Below are 13,915 nucleotides of genomic sequence, written 5' to 3'. Positions count from 1 at the left end.
TCTGTCTAGCTGGTTTCTTCTAGGTACGACAAGTCCCAAAGTACTGCACTGGCTACAAAATTAGAGGAAAATGGTAAGGTATGTGAAGTATTTTGTGACTATTTCACATGGTCAAAGTCCTTGCCCAGCTATAATCTGTTCTGAGGAATGGGGAATAGTCACTTTCTCCAGTTTCTACTGCCTTACCTTGTACCTTTGTGTTGGATGTGGCATTTTGTTGTGACTCCAGATAGCTTGTGGCATTATACACAGCATTATAACTAGGTTTGTGCCCTTTGAATTAGTATTCTTATTATCTGAAAATAGATAATTGTTATGACGTATTTCTACTTTTCAGTAATGGATAAAACCCAAGAGGAATAGTCTGAGAATCTTTCAAATTCTTGTAGTCTTTGTAAGATGTCTTGTTACTTGAAAGTGCTCCCAGCCTGTGCTGTTTCTGTTGTTGTCATCTTTTTGAAGGGCTGGAAATCCAGCTCTGCCTTGGTAAGCCTCTTTTGCCAGCAGCTTGTCAATAGCTTTGATCTGTGGGGTTTTGCTAATGGAGCTCAATACCTGTCCTCCTTAACCTGAGGGCATCTTCTCTGATCAGGTGCTTTTTCCTTCCATGCAGAATAAAGATTACCAGCCAGGGGAGGATTAGCAGAGAGGGCAAGATTATGAATTCCCTGGAGATTGTGGGGGAATTCAGGATGCACTCCCACCCAGTGGGGCTAATACAGTATGCATGACCTAAGAAGGTGTGTTTGTACTGTAGGGGTAACTGAATCATAAGGATTTTTTGTTGCTGCTGCAACTTTCACAGTGAGCAAATATCTACTCCAGATTTGTATTGAATTTTTATGTGTGGTTTTTAGCTGGAATTTGCCTTTGTATTGTAAGTGCTGCTTCTCCTCTTTGTGGCAGATGTGAAGAGACAAACAGATGGGAGTTGATAGCTGGACGAGGAGTTCACATTAGTTTAGGGCTCATCCATAGGCTGGCTATTCTGTCAGTACTCCCAGGGAAAATATGTCAAAACAGAAATATGATTCACTCAATAAAGAACTACAGGTTGGGAATGTATTACTGCAGGTCAATATGGCTTAAAGGGGAACAGGTGCTGCCCAACAAGCTAAGTAGGGGTGAAAAGAGTAATTGTGCAGGGGACAAGAGGTACCCACCTCCACAGGTGCTTGTGATTTGCAAGAATTAGCTGTTCAGAGCTGCTAGGATAAGAGTTAACTGATGTTATTCTAGCTGTTGATTAAGGAATCCTTATCAGCTGGGAGTTTTTGTTAGAGGCAGCCTCAATTCAGCATCTGTTTGCAGCCTGCAAGTCAATAGCTGATAGAATGATGCTTGTGGGTGCTGTGTTACAGTGAAGGCAGACAGGTGAGGCAAGGCAGTCTGGGTGGAGGGGAGTCATTAACGCAAAATAGAGCTTGAAATGGCTGCATGCAAATTAGACACAGGTGTGTCAGTTTTCACTGCTTTTTGTGTTGTGTATTGGTAATGGATTAAGCCATTAAGAGAAATAAGCCTGAAATATTTGTACGTGTTTTTAAAGCTGTGTTAAAATGTATGGACAATACAGTAAAGCATGGTCAGACTGATTTTAAAAAAGGTGAATCCTTTTTAGGGAGGGCCTGAGGAATTTGGGCTGTTGAGTTCTCTTAGAAGTCCCTGGAGGGGCTAACTATCCATTTTCTTCCATGCAAAACATATTCACAGAACTAGGATGAGAGATGCAGTAACAAATGGGTAGAAAATGAAACTATGCAGCTGTAATGAGAAAACAAAGCAGCAGTTCCTCAGAGCAGGAATTATGCTGTGGAAATAACTGTCAAAGGGCAAGGGTAGGTTTCCACAGTTTTGCTGCCTTGAAATCCAGAATGGCTGCCTGGCTGGAAAGTGGCTCAGTCAGTTAATACTGGCTGAGTTTAGTCCAAAGGCAACAGTGCAATGTAAGGATCTGACCCACAGGAGGTCAGACACCACGACCTAATGGTCTGTTCAAGCCTTAAGCTTTTTCAAACTGCAAAGTGATTTGAAGGTGAAAAGACTTGTACCTTACCCAATTCTGCACAGCAGCTGTGCTGCAGCCTCTAATTGCTTTTATTCTGTGATGCTTGTATTTGAGGCAGAACTGGATCAGAAATTTATGGCCAGACAACAAAGCAATCAAACACCTCAAATAATAACTGCACTAACTTCTGGGTCTGAGTGGAAGGTTACATTCTGTTTTCCAATAAAGTAATCACATTTCATCTGACAGTTTGACTTTAACTGATGAAATACATATTTAAATTCCTTGATCAGGAAGTCAGATGCTAGAGGATATATTGCCACATGTGAGGCACTCTGTTGTTCCTGACTTAGTCAAGTCAGGAAAAGATTTTCTAGGGAGTTATCAAACATGGATGTAAAGTTGGTAACAGCTATGCCATGCCTTCTAGTGAGAGACATTGATATCAGGGCTGATGAGAGACCCAGCTGGATCCTTGGGGAGAATCAGGGGGCAGGTGGGTGATTTTCAAATCCATCTGCCCTACCTTGCAGGTGGGTGGGCTGTTGTGAGCCGAGTGGTGGGGTTGTTCAGAAATGCCTTCTGCTGCCAGCTAGAGCCTGTGCATTTGGCTCTGAGTATGATTTATAGACTGATGCTGGTGATGAAATCCCATCAGCACACTGCCTCCTGGCATGAATGTGGACAGCCTTTGGGAGACAGATGGGTTGGAGACCTCTAAAGGACACAGATTGGATTATCAGTTGTAGTACTTCATCACACGCTGGACTCTTGCATAATTTTTAATTGAAAAAAGATGACTGACAATTCAATTATATGTCCTGTTGTGCAGACATTCAATTTCATGGCCAGTTGTTCCTCTTCTCTCTGCCCAAGGACAGATCTGGTTTTACCCTGATCTCAGTTTTGTTGCCTTGTGACCATTAATCTCATTGCCAAGCTGTTGCATGCACCAGCCTGTGCACAGGAATCCTACTGGAATCCTACTGGAAGCTGCAGCTGGTAGGAAGAAGAGGTATGGCAGAAAACTCCCCATTATCCAAGGGTTTCTTACAAACCACCTGTGCTGGCAGCAGGCATTGGGGATGTTTAGGTGTGTTTATGCATGTTGTGGGAGCTGGGAGCAAAGCAATGTGCTCATTGCTGATGACTTATTTTTGCTCCAGTGTCTCAGAGAGTGATACCAGCCAGCTGCTCCCTGCTCCTGAGGGTCTAAAACAATTCTGGTAGTTAAGAGAAGGTGGTTAAAGATGTTCCATGTGCTCCTGCAAGCTTGTTGTTTCCCACACTTGTAGAGCTGTCAGGCATTTTCTTCCATTGCTGACATTCTGCAATTGCTTCTGGCTGCTATCAGCATTGATTGTGATATTAGCTTGTACTAAAATAGGGGAGAATCCGTGCAAAGGGTTGGCTTTTCTTTCTCACCCATACCTGGCAATCAATTCTTAAGCTGCTAGGCCTAGAACAAATCACTGCATTCTCACAAAATGAAATATGTTCCATCTTGGTGGGAAGCCCTTTGCACTTACCTGGATTGATTTTCCCTGAGAGCACCACAGAGCCAGATTCCACAAGTTAGATACAGTACACAGGAAGGGAATCACATTTACCTCACATTTTAAGGGCTTCAGGAATGAAACACTGATTCCATCTCACAGCAAGTGTAACTAGCTTGTTACACTAGTTTTGGGTGTTCAGCAGCTGTTTTGTGTGCTAGGTGCAGTTATAAACCTGTCCTGTGTCCTTCATGTGGCTGGGACATGGCCCTGGCTGGGTTAGAGTCACAACCCTGGCAGCCCAGTGTGCCCCATTTTCCAGTGTAAGATCTGTAAAGGTGCTACGGATGTGCAAGATTAACAATGATTGTTTCAGGGGTCCCTGAGGAGGAGAGCCCAGCTTGGGTTAGCAGAACTTCTGAAAGCTGGTGTTGCATGAAAAGGGGGCACATTTTGACAGGATTCCACAGAAATATGCTGACATGGGTCTCATTCTGACTGGGGGAGAAATCTCTGAATAAAATTGGCTCACAAGGCTAATGTGTGTGCAGCAGAAGGGAGTTAGGAAATCCAAGTGAAAATATCCTGTCAGGATACCTGATAGTACAAATGGTCACTGTAAAAATGGCACCAGTTTTAGTACCTAAAATATTTTCTGAGCTATGCCCCATTAAAAAGTTACCCTTTAAACTCTTTAGCTGTTTTTGGGGCATGTCTTGAAGAATCAATGGTGTGTTATTGTTTCAGCTTGTGATAAGGGCTTTTCTTTATTGCCTTGTATGGGGTATGTTTTATTCATGTTTTCCACACAGTTGGTTTTTTGTTTCCTGGAAATGGCTGCTGTGCATGGTGACCTGGAGAGCTGCTGCATCTCCACACCTGCGAGGCTGAAATGGCTGGGTGCTTTCCCTTAATGAGCAGCTGGGTCCCACAGTGGAAGTTTCCACTGCAAGGAGCCAGCAAGCTGCCCTGGCCCTTCACTCAGTCCACACACAGTGGCACCTGTGAGTTGAGGACTAGAGAGGAAGCTGTGCCAGTCCTCACCACTTTGGGTTTTGCCTTGTGACAGGCAGGTGGCAAAAAGCAGATTTCAGTTTCAGACTGGTGTTTTCCCACAGTGCCTGTGTCACAGACATATCCAAGCTATGCAGTGAGGACAAGCTGGGTAAAACAGGCTGTGCTGGATTCTGGGGCTTGTACCTAACCTGTCATAGGCTTTCGGCTCACCTAAATTAAGCTTTTCTTTCATCTCTCAACTATCCTATGTCATAATTAGTTTTTGAGCGTGGCTAATTAGGAGCTTTATTTTCTCTGAAATATTCAAGCTGCTGTCTCCACGTGTGCTGGTTTTGGCTGGGGTAGAGTTCGTTTTCTCCACAGTAGCAGGCATGGGGCTGTGTTTTGGATTTGTGCTGAACACACTGCTGATAACACAGGGATGTTTTGGTTACTGCTGAGCAGGGCTTGTACAACATCAAGGCCTTTTCTGCTTCTTGTACTGCCCTGCCAGTGAGGATGCTGGGGGTGCACAAGGATTTAGGAGGGGACACACAGCCAGGAAAGCTGACCCAAGGGATATTCCAGACCATATGGCATCATGCTTAGCACATAAATCTGGGGGAAGATGAAGGAATCTTCTCCTGGACATCCCTCCTCTTGAACTCTTTCTTTGTGTTCTACAATACTGAACAACCAATTTGCTGCCATGAAACCTGAGAAGTGCAGCAGAACATTTCATAGAACATTCTCAGACACTTGCTGCTTTGTCACATGGATCATTCTTGATGTGCTCTGCAGCTGGTCTCCTTTGCTGCTCCTAATCTGTGCTGAACCATTTTAAGCTCCTATGGACACCCAGTGATTCCAAGTGGTGTCATAGTTTATTTCCAGTGTTAACACAGAAAAAGCATCATTTCACTGAACACAAGAGCCTCCTGTCTAGTGCACCAGGAACTGTCAGTAAAAGCCATGGGGCTGTTGAGCTGAGATTACAAGATCCTTTCTTAAACATAATAATGAAGAATTTTTCTTGAAAACCAAATTTCTCCTCTATTAGAGGTCTTGGTGATGGTTTGTGTCAAAAAACAAGCGCTATCTCACCTGAATAAGGGTTCCCAAGCACCAGAGAGGAAAGCCACACATGAGGTGTCCCAAATGAGCTTGGTGTGGCCTGCAATGTGGTCAGGGAGCAAGGATGCTTCTCACAGAGCATTGCCTGTTGCTCTGTGTCCATAACTAATCATCCAGTCTCCTCAAGCTGAGAAACGCACAACATGTTAGCCAGGGATTATTTTTGTTAGATCAAAAATACCCTGCAGGTATTCCCTGCAGGATTTCCCTACTGCTGGAGGGCAGGCTGTTGAATTAAGTCCATGGTGGTACCTTCTGCTACCACCTTAGGAGAAGGCTTCAGAGAAGGCTCAGCCTGAGTGGTTTTGTTCCAATACCTGAAGGTGGGAATTAGTCTTTGCTCTTCCACTCATTTCCCTTTAGGAAATGCAATAAATGTATCAAATTTGTGTTCAAATAAATGTAATAAATATATTTGTACTTAGGAAAAAAATATATATATCAAATCACACTTTAGAATGTTATAGAAAGTACCCAGGTTTTTAGAAATCTCACACAAGTGTTGGAAAATTGGTTACCTCACTAGATTGTAGCACACACAGGTGCTCACTGAATAAGAGTCCAAATTAGCAAGAGAAGGGAGTAGCCTATAACAGAATAAGTAGGAGTGTATTACTAAGATCTGGAAAAAGGCAGGAGAAATTGCAAAGGACAGGAGAAATTGCAAAATGCAGTCAAGATCATGCAAAAGTTTAGGATCCCTTGGGGGTTGAATTTTTCAGGCTCACTAGGTTTGGAGATGATTCTTGGGAGCAGTAGCCTGAAGCTGTGATGGGAAGCCACACAAAGCCTTTGCCTATGCAGGCAAAGGAGTCCCACAGTATTTCTCAAGGGGAAAATGCAACCTGATCCAACAGTCCCTTAGTGTCAGTGGATCAGACAAGAGAGGACATGGACCAGTGCCCTGTACCCTTAATTTACAGCTTATAGGAACCCACCTGAATCAGGTTTCTGAGAAGCAGAGAGGACAGCCAAATGTGAGTGGTCCCAAACCACCTCAGTGTGGCCTGCAGGGTGGTCAGGGAGCCAGGATGCTTCTCATGCAGCATTACCCATGGCACTGTGTGGATAATCACTCATCCAGTCTCCTAAAGCTGAGAAACACCAGAGAAAAGTGTTCACCTTTTGACATGTGTGGGACACCTTTTGCCCAGGAGAGTGTTGGTTATCCTGCTTGCCCATGGAGGAAGCCACCCCGCCTGGGATGTTGTGTGCTTACACTATCTTTAGATAGCATTAATTGGACAAGAGAAATTTTATTTAGAGCACTGTCCCTCATACCATGACAGCCACATGACCCCAAGGGTTAACCCTTCCTCTGACAGTGATTCAGGCCATGCCAATGGGACAACCTCCTGTTTGGAGACTGAAATGAGACACAGATTGCTCACATGAATGGAAAATATGGTGTTGATGGTAACAGATCCAGTGTAACTGACGTGTGACAGTATAAAAGGGTAAAAAAGATAGTTTATATGTGTCAAGACAGGGCTAATGGGACAAAAAAGTCCTCTTTTTTTTTTGTGTATGTTTCTGGCTATGATTTTCTGGGGTTGCCCTTGGCTCGTATCTGCTGTAAATACTATACTCTGCAGAGAAAGCAGAGCCACTGGTACTTAGCAATTCCCAAGACTGTGATTTAATGCAAGTAAGTTTTGCTAAGGACAATTGGTCTTTCCTTATTTAAATATCCTTCCAGCCCTTCCATTCTAGGAGATATAATTTGTCAGCAGCACTGACAGTGTCAGAATTCATGGGAAGTCCTGGTTTGCAAGGAGATCTTTGAGGTAGCAATACAGAAAATGTACAAAACTTAGCCTGAAGCAAGTTCTTGTTTTCAGCTGAAGCCTTCCTTGTCAAAGGCAAGGTGGAAGACATACAGCAGACTGATGCCTGGCTGTGGCCCTGGGATTGGGGCACAGCATTAATACAAATGTCACACAGTAACAATAGGAAGTCATCTTCTCTATCTAGTGTAATACAGATTTTCCTGCAGTCATGGAGTAGCAAGGAACAAACAGTGCTGAGGGATGTAGTAAAGAAGATGGTGATTGCTTACCTTGGGATTAAGGCTTTGTTTTCCTTGCAAAAATGATTTCAGAGCTTGTAGCTGGAGAAACTGTTGTGTTACTTCTTCAAAATGTGCCACAGTTAGCATTGCTTATGACTGAGGAAAGTAGGATGCAGTTGCTCTATGATGTCCCTCCACAAAAAAGGGGACAAGAATGTGCAGAGACTATTCCCTTTTCTCTTGTATTTTCCATCAGGTGTGCAGGCCTAATTATGTAGCTGTTGGAAAATGTATGGAATTGGCATTCCAGCTAAGGATGTACAGAATGATTCAGTGAGCTTTCACCATCTATGCTGTAAAAATGGGGTGGCTGGAGCAGGGAAGTGAACTGAGGAGAGTAGGAAATGAGCCAGATATTAGGGATTTATCTGAAATTCTGTGAGTTTGAGGGTAGAATTTGTATTGGCAGGGTGCATTCTTGAGACACACATCAGCAGCTTTGCCTGGATACCCCACCCAGTCCAAACCACTGTGTTTACAGAGGTCAGTGGTGTTGGGCTCATCACTGGGATTTTGACTGTGAAATTCATGCTGTTAGTACCTCACTGGTTCTGAGCATGGGGGTCCTGCAGACACAGGTGGGAATGAAGGAATCCAAACAAGGTAAAGGCTATTTCTCAATGAAATGGTACTAATGAAGTGTCCTGCTGGTCTCTGCTGTTCTTCTGTTTACCCAAAAGCCATTTATTACCATTTATTGCCACGTTTTCCCAACTTGCCTGTGTGAAAGCTGAGTAGGGACTGTCTCTGCTCCTTAAAACTGCTACAAATCTGTTAGACTGTACACATCATGGATCTAAATATACATTTAGGTAAAATATATAACACAGCTGCTAGGCAGTTTATTTTCACCAGTGGAAAGACTATATTTCAAGAGAGTGGTGAAATGTCAAGTGAATTATGGGTTTTGTCTTCTTACTTGTAAAAATAAATTGTATATTATATAATCTGAACCAGACTAGGTTTTAATTATGCACTGTTTTGCTTTGATTTACTAGGCAGGTTATCTAGAGGCCAAAACACTAGCAGATATATTGTAGTAAGTCTGGAATGACTTAAAGGGCAAACATTAGACTGAGTAATTCATTTTGAACAAGCTACCATAGGTTTTTTTGCTAGGCTTTCTTTCATCTTTTGCCTCCAAGCTTAACTCTTTCATGGATTACTGTAACTTAACTTCTGCTTTACAATTTGTTTGTTAATTATCAACCTTGTTGGTCCTGCATATAGTTTATCCCCATGGGGGTCTGGAGAAATAGATGTAATTGAACTTGTCTATGCAGGGCTTTTAGCTAATTGACTGCTATTTCTTGTGGAGAGCTGAGTCTGGAAAGATAAGCCACAGGCACTGGTGTTACAGTGAAATGTGTGCAGCACATGATGGGAAATGCTCACTGAAGTCTCAGGTTACTGGTAGCAACACTGATGTCTAATCTTCCTAGATATATGATACTCCAGCCATAAAATAGAGATTTTACCCTCTGGTTTTTGTATCATGCTTGAATTTTGTGCTCAAATCAAATGCCATAAGTTTCTGCAGAGGGGAATTGGTTTTGAGCTGGACAAGCACTTCTTATCAGTGGATTGAGAGCTTGTGGTCAGTGATGAACAATTGGGTTTGACATTGTCCTGCATGCTGGTCCTGGATTCTGACAGCACATTGAGAGGTGCTGTCAGTAAGATTGCACTGTTACAGTAACAACTCAGCCCTTAAAATGGTAATGGAAGTGGTTAGTTTGGATTAGTAAAGATAAGAGCTGAGAAATGCTGAATGTAAAAATCACTTGTCAACATCCCCAATCTGGACATAAAATCTACCAGATTTGATGAAATCCATTAAATACAAGGGCTGAAAAACTGATATTAAACCAGAATCTGTGTAAATAATCCTGTAAACTTACCTAGTGTGAAGTAAAACAACAGCAACATGCGGATGGTCTTGGCTGATGTCTTGGAAGGATTTTTGACAGCAGATATTTCAAACAGAAGCAAGGAGATGCTAACCCTCACTAGAAAGCATTTTAGAGAAAATGTTACATCGATAACTGGGCAGCAGTGGATCAAACTGCAGACAGACCAACTGTCCAAAGCTAGTGAGCCCTGATACTGTGCTGGAAGGATGACTACTGTTTTCATATCAAATGATGCTCTAGCCTGACCCTGCTTCTTTCTGGGATCTGAAGTATTTTTATCCTGTTTGATGCCTCAGATAACTCAGCTGTAAAATGGACATATGGGCATTCAACTTGTGTGCTGGAAAGTGGTTTCTTGACATGTGATCAGATGCTGCAAACTGGTATTTGTCAGTGAGCAGGGGGACTGGGTTTTTTCACTTGGATTTGTAAGATGAGCTACCTAGGTTAGATTTTTGAGCTGCTTTTTGACTTCTCTTAGATCAGTACAAAGTTTGTACAAAGGCATCAGATCTACCTGAAGAATTATGTAAGAAAGCAAATGACTCAGGAGCAGTGCTCTGTGCCCTAAGTGCCAAAGTATTTAGTGCCCTTTGCTAGTAGTACTGGAACAGAACAGATCTGCCTCACACCAGACCCATGACTGGTTTCTAAATTAAGTCAGGGAAGAAAATTTGGCCCTACTCCTCAAATAGCCTTTTTTCTATTTCACAGTCAAATTCCCCCATTTTAAAGAAACTCCATAACCAGCAAAACTGGGTGGAACTCTTCATTCACCCACTTTGCCTAACAGCAAGAGCTGAATGTATGTATTGACCCTGCTCTAAACCAAAGCCAAGGCCATGCTTTTTTCATTTATTCTTGTACTTGGCATGCACTGGCTAGGTTGTGGAGAGCTAGATGAATTGCTAAAATTCTTTGCATAGCTAGAGTTGAACTTGATTATTTTTTAGCAGTAATCTTTTAATTACCTTGTCACTTACACCAAATTTGCTGACAGGCTGAGAAACACTTTTTCCCATCAAGAAGCAATTCTGTGTTCACTGCCTCTTAATGTCACAGGAGCTTCCTAGATTATTTTTTTTTGTTGGGTTTTTAAAAATTTAAAAATTTTTTTTTGCTGTTTTGGTGGATGCTTGCTGTTAGAACTATGTGATCAACTGCTGTTTATGTACATTATTAACAGGTATAGAGGGGATGGTTGCACTCCTCAGAAAAGGAGGAAATGGCAACAGGGTAGCTAGTCAAAGTGATGATGTCAAGTAAAAGGGAGGGCTGATGAAAAATACTGAAAGCTGAAGTATAGCAGAATATTTATGCAAACTAGGAGGAGAGAAATACAGCCTTGTGCTGCGTTTGCCTTCTGCCTGATACTAAAAATTATCTGCTGTTGTCTGTGTAATACTACCCTGGTTGTGGCCTGACAATCGCCATTTGTTACTTGGCAATCTATTTCTCACAGAATTTCTTCTCCTGAAGTAAAACTGAGTGAATATTTGTATCTGTCTGCGCCATACATTTATTTTCTTGCTGTGAACAAGTATCTAAGGCAAACCTGTAACCCGTGTGCAGGCACAACAATTAAACAGGAAGAAGTAGAAAGTCACTCTGTAGAGAGCCTTCTTGGAAAGAAGCAGTGGATTTTTAACACACAAATGCTTCAACAGTGCATAGGAGGCTACAATTTGCATTTCCTTTTTTGCTTCACATGACTGTACCCACTCTGTTTTCCTGGGCATAATTGTATCAAATTTAAAAATGGCATAAGGTTTCCACAGCAAAGGGCATTACTTGACTGAGGTTTTTCACTTGCTTAACTTTAAAGGTCAGTGAAGTTTCTCTGGGTCACAGCAGAATCAGATGCTCCACAGTACCCAGCCTGGGTTTGCTCTTTGCTTGACACTAAATGTGAGAGGGTAAACCAGGCAGTGAGCACAAGGGCTAATTCTGTGCTTCTGGAAAAACTCTGTATTGCAGGAATTTGGGAGGTCAGGTGGCACGGTCACATCTGTTTCTTTTAGATTTGAAATCAAGGAATCCATAAGTTGGAGGAAACTAAAGTATTCTGCCTGCTCATCAAGACTGACATTTCAGATTTGCATATTCAAATGTAGCCATTGAAATTCTCCATTTTGTGGTCATGGTTTCAGAGACTAAAATACTTAACATCTCTTAACATGAATGCAGCTTAAGCATTTGCACAGCTGGGGATCATGCCATATATGAAACTTGGGTGTAATCTGGAAGAAAAGAAAGCTGATAATTTCCACTTAGCTGCATTAAAAAGAAGTTCTGTGTTGAATACTTGAAGTGTTTTTATAAATAAACGTTGCAGGGTTGTTGGATGTGTGGCTGCTTTTTGTACCCTTTTATAAATGACTTACATGCTACCAAACACACCTATTAACCTGCATTTGATAGAATAACCAAATAAAGTTTAAAAAGCTGTATTATAGAGATTGCTATCTATATAGGTTGGTTGATTCATGGTTTTCTTGAACACTGTTGGATACTAGAAATGTGGTTTATCTGAATAGGATTATCAGGGCTTTCCAGCAATTACTTCCAGCTGTTTCAAAGATAAGTGTGAGAAATGGAAAGCTGTGGAGAAGAGCTGGATGCAGATATGCAAACTCTTCAGACCCTGTGTAATAAATATCAAGTGTGAATGTAAACAGTGCTGCTTTGAGGGTATGTAACAAGCATTTTGGGGATGGTGCTGTGTGGAAAATATACTGAGTGCAGGCAGGAAGAAGATTAATTATATCTGTAAAAGCAGTAATTGCAGTATCAGGAAAAAAATAGTTCTAGCACTTCCTATTAGTGAGATTTCCTGACTCTTTGGTAATGTATGGTAGATTGACACAAAGAATCCAATTTCTCATTTGCTGCTGAAATTCCTGAGGGTAGAAAAACTTTTTTTTTGTTTTGTTTGGTGGTTTTTTGTGGGTTTTTTTTGTTGTTGTTGTTGTTGGGTTTTTTTGTTTGTGTTTTTTTTTTTTTTGCAAGTAATACTTTCCTATCTAAAGGAATAATTGAGCTGGGTTCTTCAGTGCCCTGTTTTGATCCCTGTTTTGATAGATGGAAGACAAACCACAGAAACTACCAGAAATGAAATTAGGTGAAAATGAGCACCAGTTAAACAACCAGGCACTGCATCTTAAACTGCAGAAGGGAGTCTAAGCATTGTGCAGTCTCCTGTGTCCATGTTTTATGCCATGCAAGAATTAGAGGTGTGAAGTCCCAACTTGACTGCTGCTGGAGCCCCTGGAGGCAGGAGCAGAGTTATTTTAGCTGAGCATCTGCTACATAGCTGAAAGAGCAAAGAAAAAGTGCTGTTCATGCATTTGGTGGTATTGATTACTATGGATTTAGCAGCATCCAGTGTCTCAATAACTCAGTGGCATGAAACAGGTGAATTAATGACACCTTATTTACATCTTGCTGTGATGCCTTTGCCAGTGGCCAAAGGCAAATCATCCCTGGTCTTTTAGCCCCTTCAAAAGCTGGGCAAGTAATTGTCTCAAACTCCTGATTATCTCAGGAAATTTTCCAGAGCTGTCCAAGTTGCCATAGAAGCTGCTTCCAATCACACTGGAAAGAAGGCAAGTGCAAGGACACATAGTCCAAGATCAGCTCATGTTCAACAGACTCATCTCACCTTCCACAGGTTTTTTGTGTCTAACTGTGTGTGAATATTCTTAATCTTAATGATTTTTTTTTTTCAATTGGTGAACAGGACCACATTCATCAAGGTTTTTACAAGAGAGGATAACAGTTTGGTCTTAAATCAGAAGCTTAGCCCCATTAGCTGGTATTTTCAGCTCTGGAAAGAGTTCTAGGGCAGAACCAAAAGGGTTGTAGTACAAGTTGCAAATTTCCTTAGAAAGGGAATAAATGTTCTATTAAATGTTTTCTTCACAATAGATTAAAAACCAAAACAACAAAACCCAGAAAGTTCAGAATAAATACATATTATTGATACACTAATAGCTAAGTTTTACTTCCTGTATGCTCATATGCTTACAAATTACAAATGCTTTCACAAATAACTTGGCAGTAGAGACTTAAAATACCTCCTCTGCAGTCAGTCAAGTTAATAAAATGTGGTAAGCAGAGAAAGTTCTTAGTTCTTGGTTAAATTAAATGAAAAACATTTGATGTCTAACAGGGTCATGGCTGGAGTCTGTGCTTCAAATTATTTTTTTTTAAACTTTTTTGTTCTGCTTGACTGAGATGCCTGAAGCACAATTATGGTTTCCCACATTAAAATGAAAGCTCTGAGCAGCCTTTCTAG

General features: G+C 41.6%; 1 protein-coding gene across 1 annotated transcript in view; it reads left to right on the top strand.

Moving 5' to 3' along the window:
* ARHGAP24 (Rho GTPase activating protein 24) overlaps positions 1-13,915 on the top strand; it is a 245,854-nt gene continuing 231,939 nt past the window's right edge. Inside the window, exon 1 of the mRNA XM_039710486.1 lies at positions 1-78. The gene's annotated coding sequence lies outside the window, so the exon portion shown is untranslated. The remainder of the gene's footprint in view (positions 79-13,915) is intronic.

Source organism: Passer montanus, unplaced genomic scaffold (assembly GCF_014805655.1).
Source record: "Passer montanus isolate IOZ18808 unplaced genomic scaffold, ASM1480565v1 scaffold23, whole genome shotgun sequence".
Classification (NCBI taxonomy): domain Eukaryota; kingdom Metazoa; phylum Chordata; class Aves; order Passeriformes; family Passeridae; genus Passer; species Passer montanus.
The sequence above is the reverse complement of the archived record's forward strand: the minus strand, read 5'-3'. Positions and strand labels throughout refer to the sequence as shown.